Source organism: Sceloporus undulatus, chromosome 5, assembly GCF_019175285.1.
Source record: "Sceloporus undulatus isolate JIND9_A2432 ecotype Alabama chromosome 5, SceUnd_v1.1, whole genome shotgun sequence".
NCBI classification, from domain to species: domain Eukaryota; kingdom Metazoa; phylum Chordata; class Lepidosauria; order Squamata; family Phrynosomatidae; genus Sceloporus; species Sceloporus undulatus.
The window spans coordinates 23,315,913-23,335,479 of NC_056526.1; the positions used below are offsets into that span (position 1 = coordinate 23,315,913).

At 39.7% G+C, this 19,567-nt stretch overlaps 1 long non-coding RNA gene across 1 annotated transcript in view; it reads right to left on the reverse strand.

The window, feature by feature from the left end:
• Window positions 1-19,567, reverse strand: part of LOC121930450 — a 38,511-nt gene that overhangs the window by 15,013 nt on the left and 3,931 nt on the right. The window lies entirely within an intron of this gene.

Here is a 19,567-nt window from a genome sequence, read left to right on the forward strand (position 1 = left end):
TCTGCAGTGTTGGCAAAGGGGGGCACTTCAAGTTGTGTCTGACCCCCTCCCACTCTGAGCACAACTGTGAATGTGTAACTTATCTGAATACAGAGCACGATTCATAACTTTAGATGATGAATGCATAACTGCAGTGAATGCAATAATGGCTTCCAGCCATTGTTGTTGTTATATGTCTTCAAAACACCTCCAACTTATGGCAACTCTATCAGAGGGATTTCTTGGGAATAATTATTGAGAGGAGGTTTTTTTCATTACCTTCCTCTCAGTCTAAGAGAGTGTGGCTTGCCCATGGTGAAAATGGGTTTCCATGGCTGCATGGGCATTCAAATTCTGATCTCCTGGCATCCTAGTCCAACAGTGAATCTACCTCCTGGTTCTTTTAAATAGGATAGATATCTATTCAAATTATGGCTTTCATCACAAAAAGAGCACTGACCTATCTCTGAAAGGCTCTCATCATAGTTCACCTAAGAATTATCCCTGGTGTGTACAACTTACCTAGGATATAGTATCTGTGGAAGTCTTGGGTAAATCTTGTCCTACAAGAAGACAAGACATTGCTTGGAGCATTTGCATCCACAATGGACTGTGTTTGCACCAACAGGCTAATCCAGTTACAGTTTTAGAAATGATTATTTCTGAGTGAGCATGTACAGGATCACAGGATGGGTAGTGTGAGGCAAGTCTCTCAGTATAACATAGGAGCTCTATAGACCAGCAATTTGTGCTGGTCTGTAGGCAGAGCCACAGCGCAGTGTCCACATGCTGGATGCCGTGGCTCTGCCCTTTTACACCACAATGCCACACACCCTGCTAGACGATGTGCGGCATCATGGCGCAGCCCTGGTGATGATGCATGCACCGAAAGGGCATCCAAAAGCCTTGCTGCCATGGCTAGGACACCCCTTCCATCATTTGCGGGTTCTTTTTGCACCAGGTTGGGGGCATGGTGTGAAATTGCCATGTCACCAACCCAGTGCTTCTAGGGGTGGGCATATAGCTGCCCCTTATGGGCTGTCTGTACAGCCCCTTAGCTCAGAAAATTCTTTGGATGGTTAAATCGCATAATTTTGCCTGGAACTCTTTCAGGAACCCTGAAATGCAAATATAATAATTTCTATATAATAAATGCAAAGTACTAGATTGAGTTTAGAAATCTGATAAATTATGTATTTCTCTAGTTCATTTGTAACCCTCCAGGGGCTAATGGACTGCAAATCCTATCAGCCCTAAACAGCATAAGAATTTTACAAGTTTCATTTCATTTATACTTAGAAAGCCACAGCTACTGGTCTCTGTGTTATAGATTGGACAGCAACGATGAATCTACTGGTGTACATATCTGGTGGAGAATGAGAAACACATAGTGTTCTTTTTGCAGGTTTGTTGAGCTTTTAAATCAGTCTGAAAGATCCCAATACATTTCTGGTCTGAATTCAAGGTGCTTGTGATTACACCTGTGATTACGCTTGTGATCCCTAGATATCTGGAGAGCTCAATACTTCAGGGGGAGCCTCTCCATATATTTGTTTGCCTAAGGATTGCGATCTTCTGGGAGAAGGGGTGCATCTGTATCCCACCAATGAGGTCCCTATACAGTCTAAGAACATGAAAGGGGCCTTTTCAGTCATAGCACCTCAATTGTGAAATGTCTTCCCTTGGAGGCCAGATTAGTGCCAACACTGATTTCATTTAGGTGCCGTTTAAAAACATTGCTTAAACCATTTGAACCTCAGTGATTTATTTCAACTGCTATACACAGAGTTTTAAACTGTTTTAATCATTTGAATGTGTTTTAGCTTGTTACAGTGTTTAGTGTTCATAATCTATTTAAATTATTGTTTTAAATTGTTTGCATCAGTTTGTACACCACCCTGAGATGTTAAGAGCAGGTGAAATGTGGTGCTGGAGAACAGTGCTGAGAGTACAATGCACAGCAAAAAAGACAAACAGGAGACCTTTAACAGATCAACCCCTGGAAGCCAAGATGCTCTAACTGAGGCTGTAATACTTGGCCACATCATGAAAAGACAATAATGCTGAGAAAGGTAGAGGGCAGAAGAAAGAGAGGAAGACTGCACACCAGATGGATAGGTTCAGTTAGTGAAGTCATGGACATGAGTCTGCAAAACCTAAGCAGAACAGGAGAAAACAGCGGGTCTTGGAGATGTCTCATCCACAGGATCACCATGAGTCGAGGTTGCCTCAAGGGCAGTTAACAACAACAAAAGAAATAATGATAATAACAACAATAGCAACAACCAAATTTGTGTACCTTTATTGCTCCCTTGTTGCCATGCTCCATTTGTATTATTTTTCTCCTCCCTCTGGGCTATGCTTCTACCATAAACATGTATACATATAAATCCACTCTGATTGAACTGTCACTGGAAAGATAAACCTGTTTACTTCCTTGCACCTGTATTGTAATTAATTTACTGGGGGGTGCAAAAAGGAAAGAGTAATAGCAAAAGTTAGGTGTTACTAGTCAAAAATCCAAAGATATCTGCAGTGTTCTAGAAGACTTTTTTTTTTACTGTCTCTCATTGTGTATACAATTCTGAGCATGTTGTTGAAAGCATTCTTTTGTCCTATTTCAATAGACAGCACCTGTTTGAGCAAATGTCAGTATGAAACTGCCAGCATGCACCATAAAAGAATTGGTGGAATATACATAAATTATATTTCAGACCAAGCTAACAAAATAATAGGTGTGTAGAAGAGGATTGTTTTTTTTAAAGGACCTTTCCTTTCCCTAATTGCATTTCCAGCAAAGAGATATGAAACTGTAAGTTATTTTGGGGTACTGAATTTGGTAGAAAAATCTCTTTACATTGAAATCTGATGGTCTCCCAAGTGTCTCCCAAGTGATTGGAAAGACCAGGTTCCCCCAACCCCCAGTTCAAAGGATCGAAGAAGAATCTGACCTCAGCGAGTTCCAACCTTATTTCCATCTTCCCTGAACATACAGAACTGACCACAGCTTTTACTTATTGATGTTAGAGTTTTGATGTCTGGAAAGGCAATTAGATGGAGGATGGGGCATGGCAGAGTGGCAGATACTATGGAGTGAGTGGCAAATGCCATTCCAAGCCCTTTTGTCTCTGACCATATGCACAATATGAGAAAACATTTATACCAGGCTGTGGAGCTGTGCAGAATAATTCCAGGAACCACTTTACAATTTGCAAATACAAGAAGGAATTTATGCAGAAATCTTCCTGCTGCTCCTGCTGCTGCTTCATTCTTCCTGATAGCATTCCCATACCCTCCAATATTTCACAGATGAAAACCAGGACATGGGTAGCCCAGCAACATCAGAGTGTGGTCTAAGATGGAAAAAAGTTATAAATGTGAAAGAACACATTAGTCAGAAGAGCCAATGTCTTGCTTTTGCCTGAGCCTAGGGTGTGGTCTAGTGATCTGAGTGTTAGACTTTTGCTCTAGAGAGCAGAGTTTGATCTCCCACTCAGCCATGGAAATCCATTGGCTGACTTTGGGTCAGTGACACTTTCTCAGCCCCAGCAAACTCCCATGATAGATTTGCCTTTGGGTCATAAGTTGGAAACTACTTGATGGTACAATAGCAATAGCAATATCAATAGCAAGTACATTTCTGTACCACTTATCAGTGCACTTAAGCACTCCCTAAGCAGTTTACAAAGTGCAAGCTTATTGCCTCCAACAATCTGGGTACTCATTTTAGCGACTTCGAAAAGATACAAGCCTGAGTCGAGTTTGAGCCCTTTTGCTGGTATTGAACTTGTAACCTTATGGTTTGTGAGTGAGTGGCTGCAGTACAGACATTTAACCACTGCGCCACCAGAGCTCAGTTGTGTACACAACAACTGCAAAGGGCAAGATCTGGACCTCTCTTCTTATCTCCCCTCTGCTGAGCTGATGGAGTACAAACTAATTTTGCACTTTGAACTCAGTTTGCAATAACTGAAGTGAGCTGAGGACAAAGGGGAAAAGTCTGATGACGATGTAGAAGCTGGGCAATTTTAAAGCTAGCTGGGAAAGAGAGATGGCAGAGGATTAATTGGGACTGTTTCTGCCATATCAGGGCAGTTGGAGGGCATGCTGTGATCCAAGGAAGTACTGTTAAAATATATTTCTAATTTGTATGGAAAATGTTCAGATGTGTCAATGGTTAACTAAAGTTTAAAATGGTTCCTGTTGAAGGCCAGAAAGTCTAGGCCTGGAAGAGCAAGTCTTCAAGGACATGTGCTGAGACATATCAACAAATGTATTATTGTTATGCTCCTGTGTAGCATGGTGACTTCATGGGAAAGAGGTGTGTCCACTTGGTGGGAAGGTTGATCTTTTGAGAGAACAAAGACTGATGTCACATTCAAGCTTCTAGCATGGACTCTGAAAGAGTATAGATGTATAGTAGCTTGCTGTGCAAAGTGTAAATAGCAACAAAGTTAATAAACCCTCATTTGAGTGAAAATCTGTGTGGAAGTTACTTTGATACTGAGTAGCTGAGAAGACTGCATCTGTTCCAGTTGGTACCAGTTCAAACCACCGGTAACAAGAGACATCAACCATCACAAAGATCTTTTTCTCTAACAAGTACTTATAGATCAGTGCCTTTGGAGAATGTAACTCCACAGTACTGTACAGAGAAGTGTGGGACCCTTTACCATGCTTCTTTCCAATTTATATATGATTTGCTGCTATCATTCCTCTGTTTAGCCTAGAACTAAGACAAGGAGAAACTGGGGCATTTTAAAGGTATGTGAAAAATGGGATGACAGAGGATTAATATGGACCGTCCCTGCTAAATTGGGACAGTTGTAGCCCCCCAAATGACTTTGCCAATTTCTGATTGAAAACAAAAGGATGAACCAGGAGGATGGTTTGAGATGTAAGCCAGAAGTCATGACTGAAGATTGAAACTACAGGCTACTGGATGTTTTTGTTGCTTGACAAAAATTAACTGGAACAGGAACCCTTCATATAAGCCTTCATGCCCTTTAGGACCAAGTGGGTACCCTTGTCAGTCCAGGATCTGCACATACAAAAACTGCCTTGGCAGATGCAGCAGTGTACAACTCAGTGGCTCACTACAAAGAGAAACCACAAATAGATACAAAGTCTACTTGGTTTGAGCCCATATAGCAATCATAACCATTGAAAGAGTTCTGCAGTGCTTATATTTGCTTTAAATCCTGCCTGTTTCAGGACCTGAAGCCATTTTCTCATATCTTCCAGCATTTCAAAGATGAGACCTGGGGCACATATGGCCCAAAAAACTTCAGAGTGTGGTCAAAATGGGAGAAGTTCTTAATGAGGAAGAACACACAAGCTAGGACAAGCTGCAGCAGTTTGCTTTTGTCTGAGCCTACTGGGAAGGGTAAGATTCTGCCTCTCCTCTCTCCTCTCCCCACTTCTGAGTTAATTGGGTGCAAATTATTTTTGCATTTGGAACTCACTTTACAGAAATTGAAATAAGCTGAGGACAAGGGGGACAGTGGGATAAAAGACATGCTGGAATATTTTAAAAGCATCTGAAAAAGGAGGATGACAGAGGATTAATTGTGACTGTCCCTGTCCAACTGGGATAGTAGGATGATATGTTATCCTAAGTAATCTGATAGTTTTGTATTTCTTTCATTGTTCATTGTCTGTCCATTGCTTTCCAGGGAGTGATTGGTATTTGTCCTGGAATGTCTCTAGCTGCACACTCTTGGGTATCACTTGCTGAATATTATTAAGGATTTTCATTTCCACCTTTCAAAATGGTGTGCTCAAAAATATAACATATGCCCAGTAAAGGCATGAAAAAGAGTGACAGTGGGAGACAGCCATTGAGATACTAATTCTTCCAGATGCCAACATTTACATGCAAACAAGTCAACTTCCTTTTAAAATGCATGTTGGGCACCCATTCTTTGATTACTGAGAAACAGAACAACTTTTTTTGTGGGGTGAGAGGGTGAAGATCAAGATTAAACAACAAAACTGTCATCTTCACAAGACTGTGAATTTTAATATATTCTGTAAGAAGTTTCCACTCAAAGACTCTGTAGCCCACTCTGTCTCCCATTTACAATATTCTTTCCAATCCATCACAAGTCAACATTTAATTCTCACTCTTTGCTACTCTAAAATGATGGAAGTGGCAAACATGCCTTCATTAGAAACCAAAACAGAAGCCAGTCAAAGGGCAGTGGAGACGTGGCTCAGTCATGCATGGGATAGCTACAGGCACTCTTTGGAAAGTAAATACCAACACCTCTAAATTAACAGCTGCTTGTATTCCACCCAATGTGCATTTGTTTCTTGGATCAAATAGCAACTTTCTGCCTTAGATAGGATGTTAACTCATATTATCTCTTCAATGGGTTTTAAACTACACTGTAGGGATGGAAAGTATACTTGAAAATATTAGAAACTGGCTGAAAAATATGTTACTCTGGTGTCAAGAAACTTTGATAAAGTGAAACCTGAGCTAATGACAATCCTCACAGTTGAGAGCTTGTTCCATTTACATCGGGCCCTAGATATACACAGGGGCTTGGTTCCTGGACCCTCCATGGATACCAAAATCTGTGGATGTTCAAATCCCATTAAATACAATGGCATAATAAAGTATAGTACCTTATATAAAATGGCAAAATCAAGGTTTGCTTTTTGGAATTTATATCTTTTTTAATATTTTCAAGACATTGATGGTTAAATCCATGGATACAAAATCTGTGGATATGGAGCGCTGACTGTATATATTTAGAATATCCCCAAAGATATTCCAAAATTTCAGGCAGCTTTGTAGCAGGTAATCTGTAAAGCCAATGGTCTGCAATTTCTTGTTCAAAGCCAAACCACTCCACAATTCAAGGTTAGCTGGCAATACTGTAAAGTTGATGGAGAAATTATCTTCTTTTCAGCTATTGAGAGAATTGCATTTAGTAGTACATCCTGTTCATGTCACTGTCAGGCATTGGCACCTGATCGGAACCACTGTTCGTAGCAACTTCAAAATACTTCCAAGTTTTGTAGTTAAAACACACACACACACACACACACACACACACACATATATATATATTACAAAACAGACCCCTGCTAAGATGCATGTAGTTTGTTGGATCACTAGTTCTGCAGACTTACTTTGGAAGCTTATCTCTGCAACCCAAAGGCTATTCCTGACTTTCCTACTTTATTCTCAGGTGGGAGTCCTTCTCCTTTAGCACTTTCTGCCTCTGGTTCTTTCTTTCCCACTGTTCTGGCTGTTGATCTGTTAGCATGCATTAGTTGCTCTAGCAGGAACTGAATGTGGTATATGTAGGAAGTTTATTTTCTTTACTTGGTAGCAGAAAGGGCTTTATGACATATGTAGCTCTGCCCTCCAAGACCTTCCTCTCACCACTACCACCTCACATCAGCTGGCTGAGGCACCTACCACAATCTGGTTCATGGTAAGATTGCTCCCTGCAGATGAACCTCAAAGTTGTGTCAAGAGAAGTGTATTAAATGTGTTTAAAACACTTTGCTCTTTAGCCCAAAGTCCAAAGAAAAGTAGATAAAATAAGAGCAACTTCCAAAGATATTTTATATAACAGTACCTGCCCTTAATCTTACAAACTACATTTAGGATATGGCTCACAAGGAAAAATGGATCAGGAGGTGGGTGTAGAAAAAAGCAACTTGAGTTTCAACTTTGGGGGAAAGACAGAAACAAGAATAATAAAGGAAGAGAAGGGAACCTGACCAGTGGAACCCTGATTGAATAGCTCTTGGCATGTGAACACAAAGTGAAAGCCGAAGTTGGCTGGCCTCTTAGCTGGAGAGATAAAAAAACAAAAACCTCACAGGATTTTTGTCAAGATAGTCAGTTTCTGTTAAGGATGTTCCTAGCAAGATCTCATCCTCAGCACAAGGCCAAAAAATCAACACTGAGATGAGTAGCATCAATTATGAAAAATCCCTAGTAAAATCATGAATAAAGTGAATAATAAAATTAGCAATCTCCAACAAAATGTTTACATGGGGAGGGGGAGGAGGACTGCTGTTGTTTGAAAATCTCATAGGGTTTCCTTCATCTGACCACTGGTCCACCAAACTACACTGATCGACATGCTGGCTATATGATTTTTGGAGCTATAGTCCAAATGTAACTTTTCTGAGTACTGTTGACTGCACATTTTGAAACAAGGCAGGATGGCCAAGTACTGTAGCAATCCTGGCAGAAGAAATAGGGGTAGCTGTGTTGGCCATACAGTAGAATAAAACAAAATCCAAAATCCATGAAGGAGTGATACCTTTACTGGCCAACAAAAATGCACAAAACACATAATGCAAATTTTTATAGCACCTCTTGCTTCTTCATCAGATGAAAAAAAAAATCATACAAGAGAAAAAAGGGGGAAGGGAAGTGACAATGTTGGGGCCACATGCCTACATTTTGTACCAGATGTTATTTTTGTTGTTGTTAAGCTCTTAATGCAGGCACAGGCAACTCCCTTTGTGTCCTTATGGGGACTGAGACAAAGGGCAGTAAAATAACTCTTCTTGGGACCCTAGAGTGTCTCTATAGATGTTCTTGAGATGTATATCTTCTCGAGTGTCTGTCAGCTCACCTATGTCATGCACAGTTTGTTTTTGTTGCTCAAATTCTCTTATGTAAACTAATAACCATGACTCAACTTATCTCCCAAGTCTCACCATTCCTGCTTTCTGTATAGTCCCAAAGAGCAATTAATCCTCAGTGTGCTGACATCTGAAATGCACTAAAGCACATAGTACCTATGTAAAAAAATCTAAATGGCATCTAAATGTTTGTCAATGATGGAACATGGACGCAGGTGTGGATAATGAACCTGAAATGTGAACATTACCATTTCTTAATATATATATCCAATAAGGAACAGCTCCATAGAAACAAAAACATCACTAAAAATAACAAATGTATTTATAAAACTTCCCCCTCTGCCACTGCACACAAACAGCCTCTTTGGGCAGTTGTTTAACAATTTAAACTACTAAAAATAGTTTGATTGGCATGGGCTGCTGACTGGCACAATTAAGTGGCTTGTTCGTTGCATGTTTGGGTCAGAGATAGCAACTACCTTGAAAAAATCAATTAAGTTACTAATTCAGTTAGGATTTTCTGTCACAAAAGCATAACTTAAGTGAGTGAGTGTGCATGTGTGCATATTGCTCAAGTGATTCTCTTAAGTTATAATTTTAGCATTAACTTAAATCCTGAATTATATTATTAATGAAGTTATTAATAAATAAAAGAGAGATAGTTAACTACAGAGCTAACAATTCCTGGATTTTTGCAACACTACATGCACGGCAAGGGGTTGGACTGGATGGCCATTGTGGTCTCTTCCAACTCTGTGATTCTGTGATTCTATGACTGTACACTTCTTGCTTTTTTGTTGTTGTTGTTGTTGCAAGCTTTCTAAGCTCCATGGGCTTCTTCATCAAGCAAGATGTTACAAACCAAACAGGAGGAAAAAAAACACCAATTGGAGATGTTAGTCAGATGCCTGCATGTTGTTTCAGTCCTTAGTAAAGATGTTATGATGGAGAAGATACCTTTTGCAGGCAGACTCCTCCTCTTGCCTATGCGGCAATAGCAAGCTTTTCAAAGTCCAGGAAATTCAAAGTCCATTTGCGTCTCAACAGGGACCCTGCTTTTGTGATCCAATATGTCTCTATTCCAGCAAGGTCACAGGCTTCTTTGTAGGCAGAGAACAATGGGTTCCTCAAGAAGTCTCCATGTTTTTGCATCAGGAGCATTTTGGTGATGTCTACATCATGTAAAACATGCAAATTCAGTCCAAATTTAAGAAGAAGAAAATTGTTTTACCTTGGTTGAAGTCCCAGTCGACAGGTTACTCTTCATGGTTGCAGCTACAATATGGTCTCTCAAAATACAGAAAACATTCAGGGGGAGCTGTGCTGGCCATTTAACAAATACAAACAAAAATCCATCAGTGATTCCTTTATTGGCCAATTGAAATGCCCAATATACCAACAAAGGTATCAGCTTCTTTTTTCAGTTAGCCTCAAAGGTGCTACACGATCCATTTCTTATCTCTGAGTTTGGCCTAAATCCAAATATATTCTGCCATGTGAACAATGAAAGTTGAAATCATCAACTATATTCATTAGATTTGAACAGGCTATCTTAAGGGAGTCAGTAATACATTTTAGCATAGATGATGTGCTGAAATGAGTTGCAGGAGAATACATTAACTTTTTGTATATATAAAGGGAGGGGGCAATGCAAAGCTTTAATGAATTCTTTCCCCTGACACTTTGAAATTTATACTGTCTTCCTCTCTCATTTTTTTTAAAATAGTGGTTATTTTGCAAAAACACATTAACCATTGAGCATGTTATTATATTACATTAACATGAAACCCATAATGAAAGTTGGTCTTTATACCGAAAGGAGTGATCATATAAAGTATTTGATTTCATATTGCATCAGCCTTTTAATCCTATTATACATACCGTAGCAAATGGAGAGTGTAAATGTTTGTGACATTCCCTGGTATTAAAATCTAATGGGGATTTTCAGTGAACATCACTTGGCAAGCTTTCCTTTTGCTAGAGCCATGCTTGCTTATATATCTTACAGACACTTCCTTCTTGTTTTCTTTTGAACTAGTGTTGAATCTAAGACTGGAATTGCCTTCCAACAACAAGATTCAAGAAGCCCAGAATGATTTTCAGATCAGTCAGTGGAGCCTGACAATTCTTCTATATAAAACTTCAAATCATAAGAAACAAGGAGCTGCAGCTGAATGTTACAACTCCCTATCAAATGCTAATCCTTCTAAAACTTGTAGTGAGAGACAGATGCTTAGAAAAGTTACTTTTGGGGACTGTAATTCCCAGAATGTCATAGCCAGTGGAAAATTTGGCAACTTAAAGCATTTTATTACAGTATTAGGGATTCATAAAATCTTAGTGTACCAATTTATGTGTTGGATTAGGGCATCCTAGAGACCAACATTTAGATCGCTGCTCAGCCATGGAAACCCACTGGGTGACCTTAGGTAGGACACAATCCTTTTTTTTTTTTTAAAGAAAAGCAATAATAAACTACCTCTGAATAAATCTTGCCAAATACATCTCATGATAACTTTAGGGTCACCATAACCAGAAATTACCTATCTGGAGTTTAGCAAGAGAATAAAAGGTAAGATGTGACATGATAGCCATATTTAAAATTTGAAGGGATGCCATATTGAGGATGGAGCAAGTTTGTTTTGTGCTGCTCCAGAGATTAGGATTCAAGCTACAGGAAAAGAAATTGCACCTAAACATCAGAAAAAAATTCCTGATGGTACGATCAGTGGAATAGCCAACTGTCAGAAGTACTTTGATTGTGTCTTCCTACATGGTAGGGGGTTGGATTGGATGGCGCTTATGGTCTCTTATAACTCTATGATTCTATGAAGACCCACGGCAAAAACAACAGTTGGGGATTGCTTCAGAGTGAGAGACAACTCAGCAAAGTCCCCTCCATGTTGAAATGCAACTCTTCACCATTGGGTATGCTGATTGGAGGTACGGGAAATTGCAGTTGAACAATATCTGGAGGCACACACAATTCTCACTTGGACCTAAACCCTGCTTGAATTAACTGCTTGAATCAAGTATCAACATGTATATATATCCAGTTAATTCAATGAGCCTACTTCATTTGGGACTAGCCATTTGATATAGGCCCTTGAACATGAGGCAAGCTTTGGTATTAATGTGCTGTGTTAGAAAAATTTGGGTCCCATCAGAAATGTGCTGATGTGAAGCCCATATTTAGTCCATAACTGGTCTGAGCATTGATACCAGTCAGAATAACTCAATAATAAAGTGGAGGGTGTATAGGAAATCCAAAACTATAGGTTGAGTAACACCAGGTTTGAAAGGAGTACACGTGAAAAAGATCTAGGGGTCTTATTAAGCTGTAAGCTAAATGTCTGTCAACAGTATGATGCAGCAGCCAAAAAAAGTGAATGCAGTTCTAGGCTGCATCAATGGGACCATAATGTCCAAATCAAGGGAAAAATCAAGTGCCATTCTGTTCTGCTTTGGTCAAATTTCACCTGGAACACTGTGTCCAGTTCTGGGCACCACAATTCAAGAAGGATGTTGACAAGCTGAAATATGTCCAGAGGAGGGCAAGCAAGATGGTAAAAGTTCTGGAAACCAAACTCTATGAGCAATGGCTTGGAGGAGAGAAGAGGATTTTAAACAGAGGTTAAAGAGAGGTGGCCACCTCTGATGGATGGTTTAGCTGTGACTTTCTGTGGTTTAGACTTTCTCTTCCTGTTCTACACTTATATGATTCTAAGGAGCAACATTGAATGAATGAATGAATGAAATTTTATTTCTAGACCGCTATTCCTTGAAGATCACAGCGGTTTACAAAAACGTCATCAAAACCAATACAAAGTGACAACCCATAGCCCAACAATACAAAAACCCGCCCATACCATTTAAAAACAATACAAAAATTCTAAAAACAATCCATACAATCATTCAATCTAAAACCAAATTAAAAACCTATATAACAAATTAGCTGGATTGAACAAAATGCACAGGGGAGAGAAAGAATAACATCAAGGCACATGGAGGAAGGCTTGACGGAAAAGAAAAGTCTTCAGATTCTTCCTAAAAAGATCTAGAGAGGCTGCTGAGCAGAGCTTGTCGGGCAAAGAGTTCCAGGTCTGAGGGGCCACGATGGAAAATGCCCTTTGTGACGAAGACACAAACCTTGCCTTGGGATGTGTTACTTTTGGTACTGTTGTGTGTTTCCAAGTAATTTTTGACTTATGGTGACCCTAAGGCAAACCTATAATGGGTTTTTCTTGGCAAGTTTCTTCAGAGGGGTTTTGCCATTGCCATCATCTGAAGCTGTGAGACTGTGACTTGCCTAGGGTCATCCATTGGGTTTTTATGCTTGAGTTGGGATTCAAATCCAAGTCTCCAGAGTCATAGTTCAATTATCAAACCACTACACCACACTGTCTCTCATACTTTTGGTACTAACATAGACATAATGTAAATTTTTGTGATGTACCATAACAGCCAATTGAATTTAAATTTTTGGTTCATGTTATGAGTTGTGCTGTTGTTATGCAGACAGCTCTCAGTAGCCGTGGGGTGGTCCATTCCGGATCCCCCCACAGTTACCAAAAGCCATGGATTCACAAGTCCCATTGTCTTCAGTGGTGACACAGCCATGTGACCATGCCACCATTGCTACTTCTTCCTCCCCCTTCCTCCTCTTCCCCTCACCACTACCACTTCCTTCGCCTCCTCCTTTTCCTCCTTTTCCTCCTCTCCTTTCCTCCTCCTCTTCCCCCCACAGCCACCACTACTACTACCTCCTCCTCCTCTTCTTCCTCTTCCTTCCTCATCTTCTTCACTCCTCCACTGCCACTTCTCCTTCCTCCTTCCTCGTCCTTGACCTTGTCCTCTTCCTTTTCCTCTTCTTCCCCACCACCTCCTCCTCTTCCTCCTCCTCTTCTTTTTTCTTCTCCTCTTTCCTCCTTTGCCACTCCTCTACATGGGCTTGCCATCCACAGATGCTGGAATCTGTGGATGGCAAGTCTGTTGATACAGAGGGCTTCCTGTATGTGCTTTCAAGCTCATTCCAGTTTATGGTGATCTTGTCATTTGGTTTTTTATTTATTTAGTGGAGGTTTATGATCACTTTTCTCTGAGGCTCAGAGAGTATGACTTGTCCAAGGTCAATGAAACCAATGGGTTTTCATGACTGAGTGGGGATTCAAAACATGGTGTGTCAGAGTCATTGTCCAGCACTCATCCCAGTGCACCACACTGGCTCTTCATGTGAAATGAGAAGCATTTCCTTATTACTTTTCAAATCTGAGGAGATTTGGGGCCACTTTGTGCTAGTTTTCTATTTTGAAGTTTGTGTGTGTGTGTGTGTGTGTGTAACAATGATAAACAAAAAGAAACATTAGAAATGCATTACCAACATGTCACTCAGCAAATAATGAACAGCAAGCAAGGTGTTAGTTTTTGAAAAATAAGTTTCGGAGTGATTGTCTTGGGCCAGACAGACTGTCTCAGCTTCACCTTTATCCCTAAGTTGGTACAGAACTATTGTGTGTATTAATGTGTAGGGGAGAAACCATGAATGCCATTCTGAGCATATTAAAGAACGGGAAAGAGGACAAAAATATAAATAATGGTTTAGTTAGCTACAGCATCCTTGGAAGGGGGTGGGGGACTTTCTCATCCTTTGCTTTTCTTATTTAGAACTATGGACTGCTCTTCTCCATAATTCCCTGTGCTCCACTCCCCCCCCCCCCCCCACATTAATACTGAGCAGATGCTTGAAACTCTTTCCATGGGAATTGCAATTGACAGACAGCATAACAACATCTGTTTGAGTATCTTCAGAAGTCTTCAGACCACGGAAATGAACTTAATGGCAATGAAGGGACTTGCAGCTCCTAAGTTTTCGGTTGAAAAATAATATTCCCTAGCGTCAAATCTGAATCTTTGTCTTTACAGAGGAACACTGAATTATCCTATCGTCTTTTGCCTCTTCCTTTTGCAAGCACGCTCATTCATGTCTTGTTTCTCAATGCTGTGGGATATCAATATATTCCATAAATAAATAACATGGTACTTTTGCCTCATTAGCTTCTCAGCCAAGCACATGGATTTAAAGTCTGAACCTGTAGTACAAAAGGAAATAATCAGCAGAGGAAAAGTGATGAAATGTTACCATTTGATATAGGACAACCTTTACAGGACTTTAGGGAAGAGGCAATACTGTAATCTAGGATATATACATCTGCAAGTTTCCCCCCTTTCATGAGAAATGTATAGCTTGAACAGATATTGTTGAAGAACAGTCCTCAAGCATGCAACACTGGTTCCAAAACAGCATCACTTCAGCCTTCCAAGATCCTTGATTCAGCAAAAATCTAAGAGCCCAGCAAGCCACAAAGTGTGTGTGTGTGTGTGAAATTAAACCATAGGTCCATTCATTCTAATATTGTTTACTCTGATCACTTCTCTAAGATATCAAATATCATCTTCTCTACTGTCTGAAATCCTTTCAAATGGTAATAGCTGAGATTGTTTCCTGGTTATGTCATAGTATAACATTCAAAAATGTCGTCCCTCTTGTAATTTCTGGGATAGTTTTCTATATTTGTCTCAAAGCATGTGTGTCCCCCTTTCCTTCTACCAGAAAACTCTAGTTGGCTGACAACACTAATTACAAATTTCATTCAAAATATCAGTGCAACTAAAATAACATAGAGCATAGTAGCACAGCTGCAGCAGTCAGCAAAACACGATATCAGCAAAACTCAATAATATTTTCAGAAGTTGATCAAGCCACTTACCCAAAGAGCAATGTCTTTACCAATTAATAGTACACTCACTGCAATAATTTCAGGTGAGTCATCATGAATAGTGTATTCCAGAAAGACAGAGCCATGAATTAAAAGGTCTTATTTCTCATGGACACTTGCTGAGTTTTAGACAATACAGGTCCAATGTCCACTGTGGAAATAATTCACTTTGACATGGCTTTATCTGCCATGGTTCTGTTCTATGGAATCCTGATTCTTGTAATTTGTTGTGGCACCAGAGCTCTCTGAAAGAGAAGGCTAAATATTTCACAAAAATACAGACCCCAGAATTCTGTAGCATTGAACCATGGCACTTAAAGCACTGTCAAACTGCATTATTTCTGCAGTGCAGATTAGGCCACAGGTGGAGGAATGGTGGAGGGCCCTGAAACTGATCCGAGCACTGGACCTGTAAGGAAAACTTTAGGCTTGGCTATTGGTTCTTATTTTGATGGTTAAATTGTTTTCAGTAGTTTTAAACTATCTGAAAATATCAAAGTTTGTTTCATGAACAATAAACCCCACCCTCAACTCACATGTAGATATGAATTAAACTTATTTTAAGAATAAAAATATTTTTAAATGTCTTTTAATATAACCAGGTCCCAAGTTATGAATGGCTTCAAAGGTAAGAACTACAAAATGAAGGAGTAACCAGTTAAGCTTCTACAGTAACAGAGACATGCTTTCTGTCCTGCCATTTCCAGTTAGACATTTCTGAATACTTTTCAAAGACAGTCCTGTACAGAGCCTATGTTACTATTCTAGTCAACAGGGTACAGAAAAATGAATTGTCATGACCAGTTTCTGCCTTCACTTGGAAAAATGCAACTGGCACCAGCATTCTCAGCTGGTTGATGGCACTTTCTGTAGGTCGAGATAGGGAACTACTCAAGGGTCAGAGGTTCTAAAGCATCGCAGGCAGGACCTCAGAAATGTGTCCCCACCACCTTTGTTTTAACTTGTAATTTTTAACTCGTACTGTTCCCCATAACATCTAGGGCATGGGAAGGCAATTTCATCATGGCTCGCATCTTGCCAGTCAGTTATGATGTCCTAAGTTAGGATTTTGTGACTGTTTCCTATTCACATTTATTATCATGGTGTCAATGCTCCCCAAGACCCACCTTAAAAGCCAGTCAGCTACCCAAGGAATGAGGTTCTGTGATGCAGGTGAAAGGGGTACTAAAGGATGGTGTGACCGGACTCCTACTACAGTCAGCCCTTCTTATACACGGATTTTTTATACACAGATTTAAGCATACACAGTTTGAAAATGTTCCAAAAAAGTATAAATTTACCTTGATGTTCCATTTTTTTATTAGGGACACCATTTTGCTATGTCATTATACTTAATGGGACTTGAGCATAGACGGATTTTGTTATATACGGGGGATCTTGGAACCAAACCCCAGTGTATAACAATGATCCACTGTACCAGCAAGTGGTGGTGTAAGGAGCAGAAGCATGTTGCTCACTGGTGGAAGGGAGCTGGTCACATCCTCCTCCTGTATGTCACTCACCAGTGCCACATAATTCCATCACTCAGGAAAACTGACTGGCTTTTAAGGTGTGTTTCAGGGATCAGAGCCAGAGATGGAGCATAGGTACAATATCATAGCTACACCTCTGATGCAGAATCTCAGTGAATGTTATTGTCATCCCTGGGCTATTTTTAAGCCCATGAGAGCCCTTTTGAAAAGCAGGAATTAAGCTAGAAGAATATGCCTTGGACCCTGAAAACTATGCTCTGTGTCCTTCCCAAAATGACACTAAATCCAATTTGAATTAGTTGAAAGTCTTTGCCCATGCTTCCCCCCCTCTGTTTGTCTTTGAGATATCTTTACTCAATTTTTTTCCCAGAGAGACACAAAGCAGAGAGAAAAGGCATGCCAGAATAAATGGGAATCCTATTTCTATATGACCCACATAATCCTGAAATTACACTTGTGTGCAAGATGCTTCATTGTTGGGCAATCATATCGTGCCCGATAACTGTGTGGAAATGATATAGACCTAATGTGTTATATATCCTAAGGGAAGATCTGTCAGGGTGAAGGTAAAAGCAAAACAAAATAATACAGGAAGAAATTAGAGGTAGAGGTAGAATTAAAAAATGAAATCAAGCCATGTGAGAAGGTGGCTGTGAACTTATGATGCAGATCTGCATCAAGGGTTACACTTGCAGTTTGTCAAAGAGACTCATTTTTAATGCTCCGTCAGGTCTTATTAGGAAAATCCAGTCAGGTCATCAAAATGCTTTGCCCGCAAAGAGGACAGTGTCAAAAGTGATTAGCCCTTCTTCATTTGGCTACGTTATAATATATATTTTAAATAAAGCAAAACAGCAACAACAAAATCCCCTCTCTGCTCACCTAAGAGAATAATTGTTCCCTGTACAGCAAAAGGCTCACAGAATGTGAACGAAGTAGATTACAAATGTAGGTCATGTAATAAATAAGACCAAGGACACCAGGACCAGGGAGATTTTAGTACAGGAAGGCAGACTAAATGAGCAGGTAGCTGAACACTCTGTTTGGCATGAATGAGATCCCTGGTTCTAAACAGAGCTTGGAAACTTACTTTTTAGAAGCAATCTGTTCTTGTTACTCAAGGGTGGGCAACTATGGAAGGATAGGAAGAAAAATGCTTTCACATAAGAACATGAAAGGCTAAAATTAAAAAAATGCTCCTAAATGCCTCCCAGCTCTCTCTCATGAATATGGAGAGCACCTTTTTCACACCTCAGCCACTTTATTCCCAGAAGAGTCCTCTTTTTTACAACACAAAGTGACCAGAAATCATTTCCTCTTTACTTTCTGTTTTTAAAAGGCCTGTCCTGGACCCAGAATGGCCCAGAGGGAACCAATAACATGGCAAAAATGTCCCTACATGACTAGGTCCCACAAAAACTATTTGTAAGCTACCTGTGGCTCATAGGCCACACTTTACCTGCTCCTGCTATAATCCATGGCTGTGGCTTGCTAGAATAGGACACTATTATTCCACTGTTAAACTTTGATCTTTATCACACTAGCCAAGATCCCACAGGAAAACGGGATTTAAACAAGAGTTATATTAAATTCAAATTTAAACAGTACCTGCAAATTCGGGAAGTTTATCACACCGAATTGCTGCTAAAGTGACATGACATAAAGTTAAACCAAAGTTAAAGCAGAGAAAAATGCCACCTTTTTACTTTTGGAATTTCCCGAAACTTAAAAGCTGCCGTTTTCCTATGGTTTAACTTGGTGTTATTTCACGTTAACAGAGACATCATATGATAAACTTCAGGTATTTCCGGGTTTTCTCTAATTTATCTCTTGTTTAAATCCCATTTTCCCTTGGGATCTCGCTAGCTTGATAAGATAAACTCCTTTGTCATGTTGCTGCTAATGAATGGTTCCAATAGGTGGTTTGGGTAGTCCTGCCAATTAGTGGTGCTATGTCAGTGAGGCAGCAAATATGTCTTTTGTTTTCATCTGTGCTTTAAAAGTGTTATCCATGGTATTGAGCTCTATATTCAAAAGAGGTACAGCATTTTGGACAACTCTTTCAAATTTCACGATTTGCCATTCCTCTGACTTTGGGGCCACAAGCTAACACTTTTGCCCATTGGTTTTCTATTCATTTCTGTTCCTTTTTTTAAGAGAGAGTGAGAGAGAGAAATAGGATAGATGACAGAGTGGCATGGAACCTGAAAAATTCCTTTTGAAGTGTCTCTAAATATGCCCCTTAAAAGTAACTAGAAATAATTTCTTGCTGAACTGAACAAGTTAACATTTGAATTCTGAAGTGTGATTGTGATCCATCAACATTACACAAAAAGGTAACCTGGTACATGTAACTATGTTGCTTATAATTTGTTATTTCTAGGCTTTGGATCTCACCTTCATACCACCTGATAAAAGAGTATTTGTATCTGTACTACATGATAATTGCAGTTTGAAATGTTATGGTTCTATCCTAAAGAAACCTGGTAACTGTAATTTATTAAGATAATAGAATTCACTGCTACAATGGTCTAGTCTACTCTCACTACAGCTCCCACCAAACTACAATATCCAGACTCCATGGAATACAGTCATGTCTGTTAAAGTGACATGAAGAAGGAACAATAGTGTCAGGTATATATATCCTGATGTAATAGAGCTGGGAATGAATTTTCGGTCACCTTGCAAAAAGGAACA